Source organism: Nicotiana tabacum, chromosome 19 (genome assembly GCF_000715075.1).
Source record: "Nicotiana tabacum cultivar K326 chromosome 19, ASM71507v2, whole genome shotgun sequence".
In the NCBI taxonomy this organism is placed as follows: Eukaryota; Viridiplantae; Streptophyta; class Magnoliopsida; order Solanales; family Solanaceae; genus Nicotiana; species Nicotiana tabacum.
This window is the reverse complement of record NC_134098.1, coordinates 129368078-129384412: the sequence shown is the minus strand read 5'-3', so window position 1 is coordinate 129384412 and position 16335 is coordinate 129368078. Positions and strand designations below refer to the sequence as shown.

General features: G+C 37.1%; 1 pseudogene; it reads left to right on the top strand.

Moving 5' to 3' along the window:
* The first annotated feature begins 553 nt into the window (after nt 1–553).
* On the top strand, nt 554–6548 carry LOC107799168 (TMV resistance protein N-like; annotated as a pseudogene).
* Nucleotides 6549–16335: the final 9787 nt, after the last annotated feature.

Sequence of the window (16335 nt, the reverse complement as noted above, 5' to 3'; positions counted from 1 at the left end):
ATTTAGTCTTGAATTTCAAATTAGTAGCTCAACAATTCAGAACACTAAGTTCTGAATTTTCAAATTCAACTTAGTCTGAAGTTTGGGTGAATTGACTAATGTTTAAAATATATTATAAATTATAAATATATTTTAAATAGTAGGCTTAAAAGTGGCTAATGCTGTACTTCCCCCACAACCACCACCATAACCAAAACTACCGTCAAACACCACCCACAACCACCACCGACTATCATAAAAAAATATTTTATTGATATAGTATTATATTAATTAGTATTTTAATCTAAAATTTCTATTTATTAATTTTTAAATAAAGATAAGTTATTAAATTTTATACTTCCAAATATTGAAAAAACAAACAATCTTGATTATTTATTTAGATATTAATTTTAATGCACATCTGAATATAACAGTATTTAACCTAACAGGAATTGCTCTAATCCGCTCCCGGAAAATATTGCCTTCAAATCCTACTTCTAGTGTAAAACGTAATAAAAATCACAGTATAAAACCTAACAGGAATTGCGGTAGCAAGCTAAATCAGCAGTAATTAATGGCGCTCGATATTCCAAGAAGGCTCAAAATTATCATTATCATTCATATACTCATAGTTTCTTCAATAGTACTATTTATCACTTTCATCAGCGGCACAGACGACGAGGATGATAAGCTATCACTTACAGGGTTTTGTGTGAAGCACTATTTTGGTCCGAATCCGAAGCGGCCCTTGAAACAAAGGAGTGCTTATAATGCAATTCTCTGCAAAGACTTGTTTCGTCGTCTTACCAGGCTTCTTTGTATTACCGGAGAATTTGATCCTTCATACGTCAGAGCTCTCAGAAAATTTGTTCCTAAATTCAAGGACAATGAAGATGCCCTCAACAAATTCCTTAGCAACATAACTCGATGTCCGCCCTTTTATCCGTGAATATGGAAGAAGTTCAAGACTTGCAAAGGCTTTAGGATTTTACGCAGTTCAATTTGATTTTTTGTGTAAGAGCTCGAAACTATATATGGCTAGAAATTCTTTCATGTTTTTAGAATTTGATGATTTTCTTACTACAGTTTTTAGGTGTATTTATGCAACAAGCAGATCAGCATAATTAGCAGTTAGCTTTGGTTTTGAAATAGTTATCAAGTCAGGTTCACTTATGATACAAATTAGACCGCACCCCTCCCTTGACGATGTTTTGTTTTGTTCATAAGCAGATTTAACTCGAATCTTATTCTCCAAAATTCTGCAAAATTTAAATTTGTGGTGATGATATCTACCTGTAAGGCCAATGTTTTTCAGAAATTTATATTTTATTTTTATGGTATTGGCTTGGAGTATTGAATTTCCCAATTCAGACCATAAGATAGGTGGTTATTATATAGTAGCATTAGATGCTTTATGCAGAAAATCAAATTGTCTGTCTGGAAAAAATAGTGGTCGGTGCAACTGATGAGTCCAAGCTGCAGAATCCTGAATAAACTAATCAAGAAGGATTAGTTAATTAAGCAGTAGACCCCTTTTATCTTATTTTGATAATCAAACAACATAGACTCCTAGACCATCTTTGATTAATTTAATTCTTTATCTGTGACGGAGGCAGAAGTAAGTGAACGATGAGTCAGATTTTGGACTCATGTTCAATGATCTAAGGCTGAGGATTTCACTCCTAATTAAATAAATAATAAGCATATTAATTTATTAGCAGATAAAGGAACTAGCCTAATTAGCTTTCTCTAGTCTGCATTTTCTTGTTGTTATTTCATACATTGGTTTGTAAAGCATTGTCTAATTATATAACCATTGAATCCTTATTCAGAGAATTGGTCAACTTGATCTGATGGTTTATGAAAAACCACAAACATCGTCCTCTTTTGTTTCTCCATGCATTTATCATGTTTTCTTGAGTTTCAGAGGCGAAGACACCCGCAAAACTTTTACTGATCGTCTTTATGCTGCTTTGGTAGGTGCAGGGTGGCGCACGTTTAAGGATGACAATGAGATTGAGAGAGGGGAAAATATTAAGACAGAATTAGAGCATGTAATCGTACACTCGAGGAGTTCAATAATTATCCTCTCGGAGAACTATGCTACTTCCACATGGTGCCTTGATGAACTTGTGAAAATCCTTCAACATAAGAGGACCAAAGGGCATGCAGTTTTTCCTGTCTTCTATCATGTGGATCCCTCTGAAGTTAAAGATCAGACAAAGAGCTTTGCAGAAGCATTTAGAAGATATGAGCAGCAAATTGAAGCTGAAAGTGATGAAGGAAAGAGGGAGTGGATGGATAAGGTTCAAAAATGGAGAGCAGCTCTTGGAGAGGTTGCAGATTTGGGTGGTGTTCTAGTGAACAATCAAGAAGATGGGTAAGTTTTTCCCATAACCAGTAAATTCTTTGTGCTGCAACGTAGTCAAGAATTGATTGAGATTCAGTTTTCAAGTAACCTTTTTGAATTGTTCCTCCTTGCATATGCTATTTGAGGTGCATTTTCTTGAGGATCTTTTTTATAACCTTTTTATTAGGAAATTTAAAAATAATAATAGTGAAGCTAAAGCTATTTAAGGAAAAAAAGAAAAGGGAGAGAGTAAAATTGAACAATGGGCTCTTTCTTCGCACATTAATGTCTGGGAAATTTAAATCTACGTGAAGTCCCAAATATTAGTGACGTGTGGGTTGAGCATTTAAAGCTTAGGATCCTTTGGTACAAGCTAGTCCGCACATCAAAGCACTTGTATGGTACAAGCTGATTTCATTAAAAAGGAAATGGAGTTAGAGGTTAAAGTATTTATATGAATAGGTTGGCATCGATGGAATTTCGTGCCAGACTAGCTGATTTTCTCTTTCTCTTGCTTTTTCACTTTCTGTTTTTGTGCAAGAGAAATGGTCATATAATCTTGATACTTCAGATTCAACAAATTGTTTGCTGATTGCACAGTTGTGACTTCGCTTACTTGTATACAAAAGCCTCTGTGAGTTGGTTAATTCAGATGTGACACTATGCCAATAAATTTGCTTCTTAACAATTGATTAGGAAGGAGTCAAAGTTCATTGAAGAGATTCTTCAACTCATTGAGGAGAAATTGAACCGCACAATCTCTAGTGTTGCGCCTTACCTGGTTGGGATCAGTTCGCGGGTCAAAAATATATTGTCATGGTTGCGGAATGGATCAAATGATGATAACATCATTGCAATTTGTGGGATGAGTGGAATTGGGAAGACAACTGTTGCCAAGTATATTTTTACTACGAACTTTGAAAGATTTGAAGGTAGTAGCTTTCTTGCAAATATAAGAGATATTTCTCAGCAACCTGATGGCTTAATTCGCTTACAGAAACAGCTCCTTTATGATCTTACTGGGAAAAAGAATAAAATACAGGATATTGATGAAGGGATCATCAAGATAAGAGATGCTATATGTTTTAGGAGAGTTCTAGTCATCTTAGATGACGTTGATCAACAAGAAGAGCTACACGCTATAATTGGAATGAAAAATTGGTTGTGTCCAGGAAGTAAAATAATCGTCACAACTAAGAATTCAAATTTGCTCCAGGTTCATGGAATTCAAAAAGTCCATGAAGTCAAGGAAATGGGTAATGATGAATCATTGGAGCTTTTCAGTTGGCATTCTTTGGGGAGGACCATCCAGCTGATGGGTACATGGAACTATCGACCAGGGTGGTAAAGCATTGTGGAGGGCTTCCACTGGCACTTCAAGTTTTGGGTTCTTCTCTTCGTGGAAAGAATATTCATGTATGGAAAAGTGCACTAGACAAGTTGGAAGTGATTCCTGCAAGCCAGATAATTAAAAAACTAAAATTGGGGTTTGATTCGTTAAAAGATGACCATGATAAGAATTTATTCCTTGACATGGCCTGCTTCTTTACAAGGATAAAGATTATGTTATTGCAGTACTTGACGAATCTTATACTTACACAAAAGTTGGGATTCAGAATCTCGCAGATAGACTCTTGTTGACAATTGAGGGTAACAAGTTGATAATGCATCAAATGCTTCGGGACATGGGCTGAGAAATAGTCCGTCAAGAATCACCCAAGAAGTCTGGGAGACGTACCCGGTTGTGGCACTACAAGGATTCATTTAATGTATTGAGAGATGACATGGTAAGCATTTTCTTTCTCATGTATATAATTCCTTTTCCTTCGGATACTGCTAAGCCCTTTGTAAATAATTATTTTCAGGGGTCAGAGACAATTGAAGGTCTTTTCCTTGACATGAATATGGTAAAGGAAGATCAATCCTTCATGGGAAGTTCTAGCAGTGGAAGAAAGTCGCCGTTTACAGAAGTTAAGAGTTATCGGTTCGGTTTCTCCAGGAATCTCATCAAGTTTCCTGCAAGAACCTTAAATGTGATTGAATTGGGAACAAATATCTTTACAGTTATGAACAAGCTTAGACTGCTTCAGATCAGTTATACACATCTAAATGGTGCTTATAATGATTTTCCCAAGAACCTGAGGTGGCTATATTGGAGAGGTTTTCCTTTAAAGAGTATGCCAAATGATGTTCCATTGGAGAGCTTGGCTGTTCTTGACATGAGGAACAGCTGTTTGGAAAGACTATGGGATGGAGGAAGGGTATGGCACTAGTTTTTGTGTTATTAGTTTCCTCCACTTTTAGTGAAGTGTTACAGAATTAATATGGATAATAACTCATTACTCATCCTTTTCTTCTAATCTTTCTCATTTTTAGGTGCTTCTGCTGGTAAAATTTCTCAACCTCAGCCATTCTCGTTCTCTTGTCAGAACTCCTGATTTTTCAGGACTCCCAATGCTGGAGAAGCTTGTTCTTAAAGAGTGTGTCAATCTAGTTGAGGTACATGAATCCATTGGAACCTTAGAGGCTCGGCTCAGTTTGTTAAATATCAAAAACTGCAAAAGACTTGAGAAACTACCCAGAGAGATTTGCAAGCTAAAAGTTCTTAAAACCCTCATAATATCTGGTTGCTCAAATCTTGTAGAGTTGCCAAGAGATCTATGGAGGGTGAAATCCTTGACAGTGTTTCTTGCTAATGAAATACCAATGAGTCAACTAGCGGCCTCTACGAGAAAGCAGAATGCAACATGGCATGCATTCATCCGGTCTTGGGTTTCTGAGCCAAAAAAGGCTCTACAGCTTCCATGGGTCTCTTTGCCAAACTCTTTGGTTAGTTTAAGTCTAGCTGGGGCAATCTATCTGAAGTTGCTTTTCCGAGGAACTTGAGAAATTTAGTGATGTTGAAGGACCTAAACCTTAGTAAAAATCCAATCAGTTGCCTTCCAGATTGCGTCAGAACTCTTTCCAGGCTCAACACACTTGAATTAAGTTCTTGTACAATGCTTAAGTCTCTCATAGACCTACCTCGGGTCCATGATTTGCAGGTGAGATACTGCACTTCCCTGGAAAAAGTAACATATCTATCAGTAGGATGCCGTGCGAAACTTCACCCTTCAACTGGCTGTAAAAAACTCACTTAGATGGGGGGAAGCTTCAAGTTAGAAGCCATAAGAGGAGTTGAGAAAACAATGAAATCATTGGAATTAAGCACGTGGGATTCTGTGGGAAACTCTCAAGTGAAATTGTATAACAGCTTAACTAATACAGGAAAGTAGAGGACCAGCAAAGGTACTTTCTCCTCTTCCATTTTCTCCTCCCTCCCTAGAGAGGGTTGGGGGATTTACTTTCATGTATTCGGTCAAACTTCTTCATGTAACATCTGTAGCTATTGGTTATTTGTTTTGCTCGTTTTCATATTTATTGAGTGTGATTCTTCATGACGCAGGCATTGTTTGAAAGAGGACTGATCAGCCTATTTCTTCCGGGGAGCAAGGTTCCTAATTGGTATTGTCACAAAAATGTAGGAGAAGCTATATCTTTCACTGTCCCTGCACTTCCTGATCTCAAGATCCAGGGCTTAACTGTGTGCTCAGTTTACACAATTGACTGGAAAGTCTGGACTGAGGGTATCCAATTTTATTTGATAATCCATAATGAGCAAAAGAATGTGAAACTGATTTATAGCCCGACTTGCTATGGTCTTCCTGAAGCCCACAAAGAAATGTTATGGTTCAGCCACTGGAAATTTCGGAGTCAGCTGGATACTGGTGACACACTGAATGTCACAGTGCTTACTATGACAGGTTTTAACATCAAGGAGATCGGTATTCACATAATGCATGGTGAGCAAGTAGACATGATTTCTGACTCAAACAGTCAAGAAATGCAGCGAGATTATCCTTATCAGGGGACAATCCCTGCCGAACGTCAAGGGCCTGTAGATTTATACTGCTTTGGCCATATGGGGATTGGATTGAACTTCATTTTGCCATATATACCATGAGATCCATGAGTGGGAATATACCCGATAAAATCTTTGGAGGAGTTAGATGCAACATATCATGTCTTCTTAGCCATCTCCACAAGTATATTCTTTTTTTTCCCCTCATTTGAAATTTTATTTTCTAGAAAAATTATTAATTTGGATTTGGATGACAGTCAGTACTTCTATTCTTATCTTATTCATAATTTTTTGTTTTAATGATAGACACTTCACTAATATCCAAGAAATATGTGCTTAAATACTTTATTAACTATATTATATAGATCCCCAAAGAGAAAGGATAGCAACTAAAATGAGATGTTCACTTTCATGAAATTACCATCTTTTGCATAAGGAAAGGTGAGAAGTTGATGAGTTCTCAAGTCACTTAACTCATAAAAAAATTCTGGTGTTTTGATAATTTTAATGCGGTCATTTGCCATTTCAAAGACAGGAAGAACACCATAGATTTTCTTTTCTACTTTTTATCTTTGATCCAATATAGTCCCTACTCCTAAGGAAGAAAACCTCTGCTAAGGAAAGTCTAAGGGGTCGTTTGGAAGGGTGTATAAGAATAATGTTGAATATGGTGTATTAGTAATGCTTGCATTAGTTATGCTAACATATTTCTATCCATTGTTTGGTTTGATGTATTAAAGCATTGCTCAATTTTTAAGAGAATTGTTTGTTTACAAAAATACCCTCATAACTAATCCATCACTTTATTTTTTTAAAAGAAACATATGTTAAGGACTGTTTTTATATGCACAAGGTTTTAAAAAAATTATTTGATTTGTCTACCTATATTGTAGTATAGAACTAAATATTTATTTTTAAAAAAAGAAAATATGCTAAGTATTTATTTATTTACTAGGGATATAATTTTATTTTCCACTTTCTTGGATTATTTCAATTTTGCATTAATATAATAGCATATTTTAATCAAGCATAAATTTTGAAGGACAATTTTGTCTTTAACTAAGTTAATGCATGCATTAAAACTCATTGCATTGTTAATGCCATGGTTTCTTATGCATTAGTTATGCACAGGATAATACCAAATAGGGTGTATAACTAATGCATAGTTCAAAAAGTGTACCAAATAAGGCATTATGAATACACAAAGCTAATGCATGCATTATTTTATCTAATGCATCCTACCAAACGACCCCTAAAGAGCTGGAAGTGAATTTGACATAGTTCATGATACTCATTTTTCAATAAAGGGGATTGGATTTATATAAACTAGGGAAAACACAAAAACAAAAGGTAACTTTATCTAAAACATCTGAGATTGATAGAAACTAAGAGTCCACCAAACTCTATAGAGAACCGGGTTCTCTATCAGTTCCCACAGTAAGCAATAGACTGTAAAACCAAATAGTATAGGGAACCAACTTCTCTATCTGTTCCCACAGTAAATCGGCAGTAAATAAAGAACACGCGATATTTACGTGAAAAACTCCTTGCTCAAGAGATTAAAAACTACGACCTACCTTAGTAGGATTTCAACTCCACTAAACTAAGCAATCTTCAGATTACAACCTATTGCAATCTAGGAATTAAATTCTTAATCCCTCACTCCTTACAATAACTCTATTGTAAGCCCTTTGTAAAAACTCAATTACAAAGCAACAAACATTGACTAACTCTAGTCAATCTAGGAATTAAACTCTTAATCCCTCACCCCTTACAATAACTTTATTGTAAGCCCTTTGTAATAACTCTATTACAAAGCAACAAACCTTGACTAACTCTAGTCATGAAACTAAACCAGACAGTGGTTTAAACCTGTCTTACAAAGACACTTCTTGAAAGTAGTGTAGGATTATAAATGAAGAACAAAATAACAAAGACTCAACAAACCTAAGGACTTAAGATATCTTCAATCTTTGGATCTGGTCCTTGAAGTTACAACAACTTTGTTCTTGAGAAAGGTGAAGGCTAGTACTTGAGAGAATATGATATTTGGATTTGCAAGTGTTTGAGAGGTGAAATCCCTTGCCTCGTGTTGATAATATGTGTGTGTGATGTCATCAAGGATGATGCAATAAAGTTTTCTTTAGTTTGGCCTTAGCAAGCTACAGTTGTGCTGTTGTACTACTGCCAGACGGTACAGTGCAGCAGCCTGCCATATGATACAGTGCAGCAGCTTTTACAGCTGTAGAGTTGACTGCACAACGACTAGGGGAACTGATCCCTATCTGTTCCCTGTACTGTTACCTTATCTGATTTCATTGAGAATTGAACCAGACATCTGACTAGTTATTCTGAACGCAAGGGAACTAATTGTATCAGGTTCCTTATCTGTATCTCTCAAGAAGTTTGTCAAATCATCAAAACAAAAGACGCATAACTTATCAATTTTCCCCTTTTTGATGATGACAAACTTAGAATTTATATTCTCCCTGAGAACCAGATCTCCACATTGTTCCCCCTACGAATCAGCCATATTCCCCTGAGAACCAGACCAAAGGAACTGATCACAACTTGTTCCTCGAGATTATTTGGCAAATCATCAAAACAGAAAATAGCATAACTTATCAATTTCCCCCTTTTTGATGATGACAAACCCAGAATTGATATTCCCCTGAGAATCAGATTCCTTACAAGTACTGATCACATCTGGTCCCTACCTGGTTCCTCGAGAACATTTGGCAAACCAGATTCCTCACATGTTCCCCTTCTGATTAGACCGATAATCAACATGTTATCAGCAGCGTTCCCCATACGAAGCAGAGCTATCTTTCATGCACAACACAACATAACAATTCGATTCTATCCCCCCCTGTTGACACCTATGTAACTTCCCCCTTTTGGCATCATTGAAAAGAATAACAGAAGAAGCACAACCAAAAAAAGTTCAGCAACATTAACTCATGTCACTTGAGTAACACAGCATAAACAATAACAAGAAGAACAACAAGTGAATGTCATTGTACAGAATAGAGTGATTGCCCATAGTAGAATAATTATAACAAAAGCACAATAGTTTTAACAATATAGAATATGACAATTTTAACAACTAAAGTACCAATTTCATCAAACATAAGGATCAAAAGAAGATAGGAATTCGAGGAAATTTGGAAGGAGTGAAAGACATGGATCACTAGGCAGGAAGAAAAGTAAGGATCTAAGGCCTTGATGAGCCTGTTCATTCGTTCATTCACAATCCTTTGATCAATGATCATCTGCTCTCTCAGGTCCTCCACATGTTTCCTCAATCTTTCATTCTCACCCGTCAATTGAGCATTCTATCCTGCCAAGGGTCCACGGGGACCTGGTTCTCTACCTATCTGAGCAGGCTGAACCATCAATCAGATCACCAAGAATCTCCCCAAGCTTCTCTTTATCAAGAACAAACTTAGTCCCCGTTTTTACTTCTTCTTCATAAACGTTGGGACTTGGAGGAACAGATAGGTGATTCTCTTTTTGGAACTCAACAATGTCAAGAAGTTCCTCTATTTCTTTCATTAATATCAGAGTCAACACTCTGCCTAACAACACTTTTTGACACTTCAAAGTCTTTTACCTCTCCAAACCCGATAACTCAACCTTTTACTTCTGTAAGGAACCAGGTTCCTCACTCACACTACCATTTCTTTTTCCTGAGTGGCCATGTCTCCCTCTTCTTCTTCTCAATCTGTTCACCCTTATCATTTGTTGCATCTTTCTCAGGCAACTTTCTTTTCTCCATTTTGATCTTCTTTTAAATTCTTTCTCACACGTGAAGATTTTTCGGCTTCATTCTCTCTTCTATATTCACCACATGAGCAGGTCACGCCACTTCATCATCAATAATCCTACTTTTCTTCAATCCTTTTTACTGGATCAGAAGTTCGTTTAAATACAAAGCTAAAAAAGAAGTCATGATACCAATTAATATCCTGATATATGCTAGAGGGATCAGGTCGCTCATTCAGTTCCCCTTTTTCCAGCACATTCACTAATTCCTCCATCCTTCAAGGCTTATACAAAACCCATCAACAATTTCAGCCCCACTCTCTAGAATATTAGATCTACTCTGTTCCCTTTCAGTTAAAGTCCCATCAAAATCTACCAAAGACTTTTTGGGGTTTTGATTCAGATGGAGTTAGGATTTTGGAAGATAGCATAGTTGGGTTCACTTGTAATATATTTGGAGATAAGGATTCTTTTTTAGACAAGGTTGATTTTGGTTTTGAAGAAAAGAATCGGTTTTGGTTGGGTGTAAGAGAAGGAAATGGTTTTTTGAGGAAACGGGTCAGTTCAGAAAAGGTTTAACATTCTGGACTTCAAAAATTTGGAAAGAGGTGGGAATAAATTAATGACATGACACTTTGGCAGTTTAAAAAGGCATATAAGTATTGAAAAGACTACTAACCTGAGTCACGGAAACCAGGTTCCTTGACGGTTTTTGAAAATTTGAGCAAAAACTCCTAGAAGTGCAATGTCACTCTTACTTGTTTTATCCTGAAACTGTCATGTATATATACCTGTAACAATATAGATTTGAGTTAGATGTCGCCAAAAAACACTTTTTAGCAATGTACCTTTCCTTCTTAACATAGCCAATCATCGATGGACCAGGTCCTTAGTTAAGCTTGATCAACCCCAACTCCAGACGATTTCTTTTAAAGTGTTCCCTGCTCATCGCCTTGGTGAAGATGTCTACTACCTGGTCCTACATTTTCCAGAACTTCATACAAATCAAACCCTTTTCAACAGTATCCCTCAAAATGTGATGTCGCATATCAATGTGCTTCGTTCTCTTGTGATGTACCGGGTTCAAGCTGTAAATATACCAAAGTCTTCAAGATGTTGCTTGATCTATAGTAGTTGAGCACAACAAGAAGTAGCAACCACAGATTCAGCTTCAGCAGTAGAAAGAGCCACAAAGTTTATTTCTTTGTACCCCATGAGATCAAGCATGACCTAGAAAATGTGTCATTCCAGATGTGCTCCTTTTACCCACCAGATATTCAACATAATCAGCATAAGCATATCCAACCAAGTCAAAATTATCTCCTGAAAAATATATGAGGACCAGGTCCTGTGTTCCCTTAGGATACCTCAAAATTCCTCTGGCAGCCTTCAAGTGAGATTCTTTTGGGCCAGGTTTCACTCACTGTTCTGTCTGAAGGCCTATGGACCAGGTGCCATGCTTTGTTCCTCCCAAGATGATGGAGTTCTTATTGCATAGAAGCTATCCGGTTAGCATTTTTCAATGTTTCTTTGATGTTCTTAGGCTCGATTTTAGACAAGAAGGCTGAGAGGGCAAACATGTTCCTTACCTTAGATCTAGGTTGAATACTAGAGCCTAAGAGTGTGATTACATTTTGAAGGGATGTGAACTCTTTTGCTTTTTTGTTGGATACTTAAACTTCAGAATTTGAAGGACCGGGTTCCTCAATATTTGGAACATCATTGACATCAACAGAATAATGACTTCTACTCCTTTGTTCTGCATCAGGAGTACCTAATGCAGCATCAACAACCCTATGTTCAACTTCAGTCGAGGTGATAGAGGGACCAGGTTCCTCTGTGCCTTTTGGAGATTCTACTGGATCTCCTTCATCGCTCTGCTTGACTTGACTCATCAAATCAATCTTTCCATTTGCAATATCTATAGCTTCACTAGGAGCATTTGTAAATTCTTCATCTTCATCTTCATCTTCTTTATTATGTGACCCTTTGCCACCATTGTTGAGAACAAAATATTTTGCATCCAAAGGCTCTCGGGTAAGTCAGCTTGGGTTTTCTCCCATTGAGCAGTTCATAGAGAGACTTCTCGAGAAGGGACCTGATCATGCACTTGTTAATCAAGTAGCAGGTAGTGTTGAATGTTTTAGCCCAGGAACCAGGTCCTCCATAACCAACTTCTTCAGCAAATAAAAACTCGCATGCCTAGTCATTTGTGCCATAACTCTACATCATCATCAATGACACTTAGGCATGTTATATCACCACCATTCAGTGAATCAAGGTTTGCAACATAGATGTTCCTGAACCTTTTGGCTATCAATATCATTTCACCAGTTTTGAGATTGGTGAAAGTGCAAGATTTGGACAAGAACTTCACTTCATTTTTCCTTATCTTAGATTTGAGACACACCCAACAAGCTATATTTCAAGCCATTCACATAGTACACATTATCAATTGCATGGGAGAGTGTTTTGCCAATTTTGCCAACACCAAGAATATAGCCTTCTTGCCATTTTGAAAGGACACACTCCCACCTTGGAAGGCCTAGAGTGAGAGGAAATCATCCATTCTTCTAGTCATATGCTTAGAGCAGCCGCTATCTATGTATCATTTGTTTACTGCTACCTCTCACTCTAGCCTGCACACGAAATCATTGATTAAACTTAGGAACCCAAGCCAGCTTGAGTCCCTTATAATGATAGAACGGGCGGATCAAACTTCTTTTCGCCCATGCAGGCAACATATATTTTCCTCTTAGAGGACCAGGTTCCTCAACAATATGCTTCTTTTCAACAAAAAACTTTATTTTTCTGTAGAGACTGAATTTTAAATTTACAAGAATTCTTGTAATGACCAGTTTGACCACAGTGAGTACACAGCCAATTATCGGCCACAATTACATACTTGCTATGGGGATTATAGGAGGTTTTAGCCTTTTGGAACCCGATTCCTTGCATGTTTTCATCATTAATCTTGTACATAGATGTTATTACATCAGAGGACCGGGTCCATTTAAGTGACTTATCAAGATAATGTTTTAACCCTTTTCAGATCCTCCTGAAGTTGTCTATTCTTTTCAAGCTCAACAACAATATTTGTTTTAACTTTCTTAAGCTCACTCTCAAGCTCAAGTTGAGCCTCACTAGCCACTTCTTTACTCTTAGGGTTGTCCATCTATTTTTTCGTTTGTTTTTTAAACAAGTTATTTTCTCTAGTTACTTCTTCCACTTCTTCCTTCAAGTCTACAATGGAAACTACCATATCATCCCTCTCTTGTTCTATGTCACCAATTTCTTCTATTAAAGAATTTTTCTCATTAATAAGGCTATGATAGGCATCAATCAACACATTTGCTAAGGAAAACAATTTTTTCTTAGAGTAAGTTTTCAAATTTCTTTGAACATCAAGAAAACTTACCTCATCTTCCTTGTTGTCCTTATCATCATCAGATTTGGCCATGAGTGCAAAGATTGACTCATTTTTTGAAAATCCATTGTTATCAGCAACCATCATAGATGTATCTCCTTGGTTATCTTCACCTTCATATTTATTGGAGGAATCTCCCCAGGCAGCCAGGGCTTGCTTCACCATGTTGTCAGCAGCATCTCTTCTTTTGAACTTTCTGTCATGGACCCGGTTCCTCTTAGCCGCCTTATCAGTGTTGGTTTTGTAATGATCCTGCTTATGAAGAGGACAGACTTTAATGAAGTGTCCAGACTTTTCACACTTATGGCAGCAATCATTTCCATTGAAATTCCTGTTGGAACTTCCTTTCTTTGGAATCACACCATTTTTTCGAATCATCTTTTGGAATCTTCGAGTGAGATAGTCCATGTCGGATTCATCACTACTTGAGTCGTTGTTGCCAGCCTTGAGAACTAGGTTCTTCTCCTTCTTGGGCTCTCTTCTTTCAAGATCCTTCTTTCTCTTTATCTCATAAGTTTTGAGATTTCCAAAGAGTTCATCAATGGTCAGCTTCTGCAGATCCTTGGCTTCAGTGATAGCATTCAATTTACTTTCTCAAGAACCTGGTAAAACACTGAGTATTTTTCGGACCAACTTGTTTCTTGGGATGACTTGTCCAAGGGAGTAAAGCTCATTGATAATAGAGGTGAAACGTGTGTGCATATCTTTAATAGACTTATCCTCCTTCATCTTGAAAAGCCCATACTCGGTAGTAAGCATATCAATTTTGGACTGCTTAACTTGAGTAGTTCCCTCATGGGCAGTTTGAGGAGCTTCCCAGATCTCTTTAGCAGATTGACAAGCTGAGATGTGGTTGTATTCATCTGGTCCGATGCCACAAACAAGAATCTTCTTCGCCCTGAAATTCTTCTCAATAGCCTTTCTATTAGTATCATTGTACTCTTTTCTTGTTTTTGGGATTGTAACTGTTCCCTCACCAACAGTTTTCATGGGAACAAAAGGTCTATCATAGATTACATCCCACAACTCTGAGTCCTCAGCCATGATGAAGTCATGCATTCTTGTATTCCACCAACTATAGTATTGGTCATTGAATCTTGGTGGTCTGTACATTGATTGTCCTGCCTCGAAGTTTGGTGGAGCAGCCATGTAGATCCTTTCTAGATGTTAAACGTTTAGAAGGAACCTGCTCTAATACCAATTGATAGAAACTAAGAGTCCAACAAACTGTATAGAGAACCAGGTTCTCTATCAATTCCCACGATAAACAACATAATTTAAAACCAAACAGTATAGGGAACTAGCTTCTCTATATGTTCCTACAGTAAATCGGCAATAAATAAAGAACACACAATATTTACGTGAAAAACTCCTTGCTCAAGGGATTAAAAATCACGACCTACCCTAGTAGGATTTCAACTCCACTAAACCACGCAATCTTCAGATTACAATCTATTGCAATCTAGGAATTAAACTCTTAATCCCTTACTCCTTACAATAACTCTATTGTAAACCCTATGTAACAACTCTTTTACAAAGCAACAAACATTGACTAACTCTAGTCAATCTAGGAATTAAACTCTTAATCCCTCACTCCTTACAATAACTCTATTGTAAGCCATTTGCAATAACTCTATTACAAAGCAACAAACCTTGACTAACTCTAGTCAAGAAACTAAACCAAATAGTGGTTTAAATCTGTCCTACAAAGACACTTGATGAAAGTAGTGTAGGATTACAAATGAAGAACAAAATAACAAAGACTTAACAAACCTAAGGACTTAAGATATCTTCAATCTTTGGATCTGGTCCTTGAGGTTGCAACAGCTTTGTTCTAGAGAGAGGTGGTAGCTAGCACTTTAGAGAATATGATATTTGGATTTGCAAGTGTTAGAGAGATGAAATCCCTTGCCTCATGTTGATAATATGTGTGTGATGTCATCAAGGATGATGCAATAAAGTTTCCTTTAGTTTGGCCTTAGCAAGCTACAACTGTGATGTTGTACTGCTTTCAAATGGTACAATGCAACAACCTGCCATACGGTACAGTACAACAACTTTTACAACTGTAGAGTTGACTGCACGACGACCAGGGGAACTGATCCCTATATGTTCCCTCTATTGTTCCCTTATTTGATTTCATTTAGAATTGAACCAGACATCTGACTAGTTACTCTGAACGCAAGGGAACTAATTGTATCAGGTTCCTTATCTGGTTCTCTCATGAAGTTTGTCAAATCATCAAAACAAAAGACGCATATCTTATCAAGTTGATAAATTGTATTCTGTTGTTTCACTTTTTGGGTAAGGAAAATTATGTGAATGATGAAGAATCGATTTTAGACATCATAGAATCGTTGTAAGAAGAACAAGGATAGGTTCTGGCTTCTTTTGAATCTGTAAATGGGTTACCAACACAACCTTTGTGCTGGGTTTCTTTTTTTATAATACATAATTGTTACCTTTGTAAAAAAACATCTCAGATGATGCAGAGAACCCACTACTTGATCAATAATTCTCATCAACCTCATTATTCCCTACAAAGGTTAACATGAACTAGGGAATTCACGGAAACATCTTATCATCTCCTTGAAGGGGAGTTTCCATGTAATCTATAGGTCACGGGTTCGAGCCGTGGAATCAACCACTGATAGTTGCATCAGGGTAGGCTGCCTACATCACACCCTTTAGTGTGCGGTCCTTTCGTGGACCGTGCGTGAACTCATGATACTCCGTGCACTGAGTTGCCCTTTTTATCTTATCATCTCCTTGTTTTAGAATCGAACCAGAAGTTGCAGCATCTGTATTTGTATCTTCTTCAGAATCCTTGAACAAGAAATCCAACCAGCCATTGATACGCCAACCGTCATTCGTTGAGTTATGTTGGTAGATATCAATATCATGATGACAAAG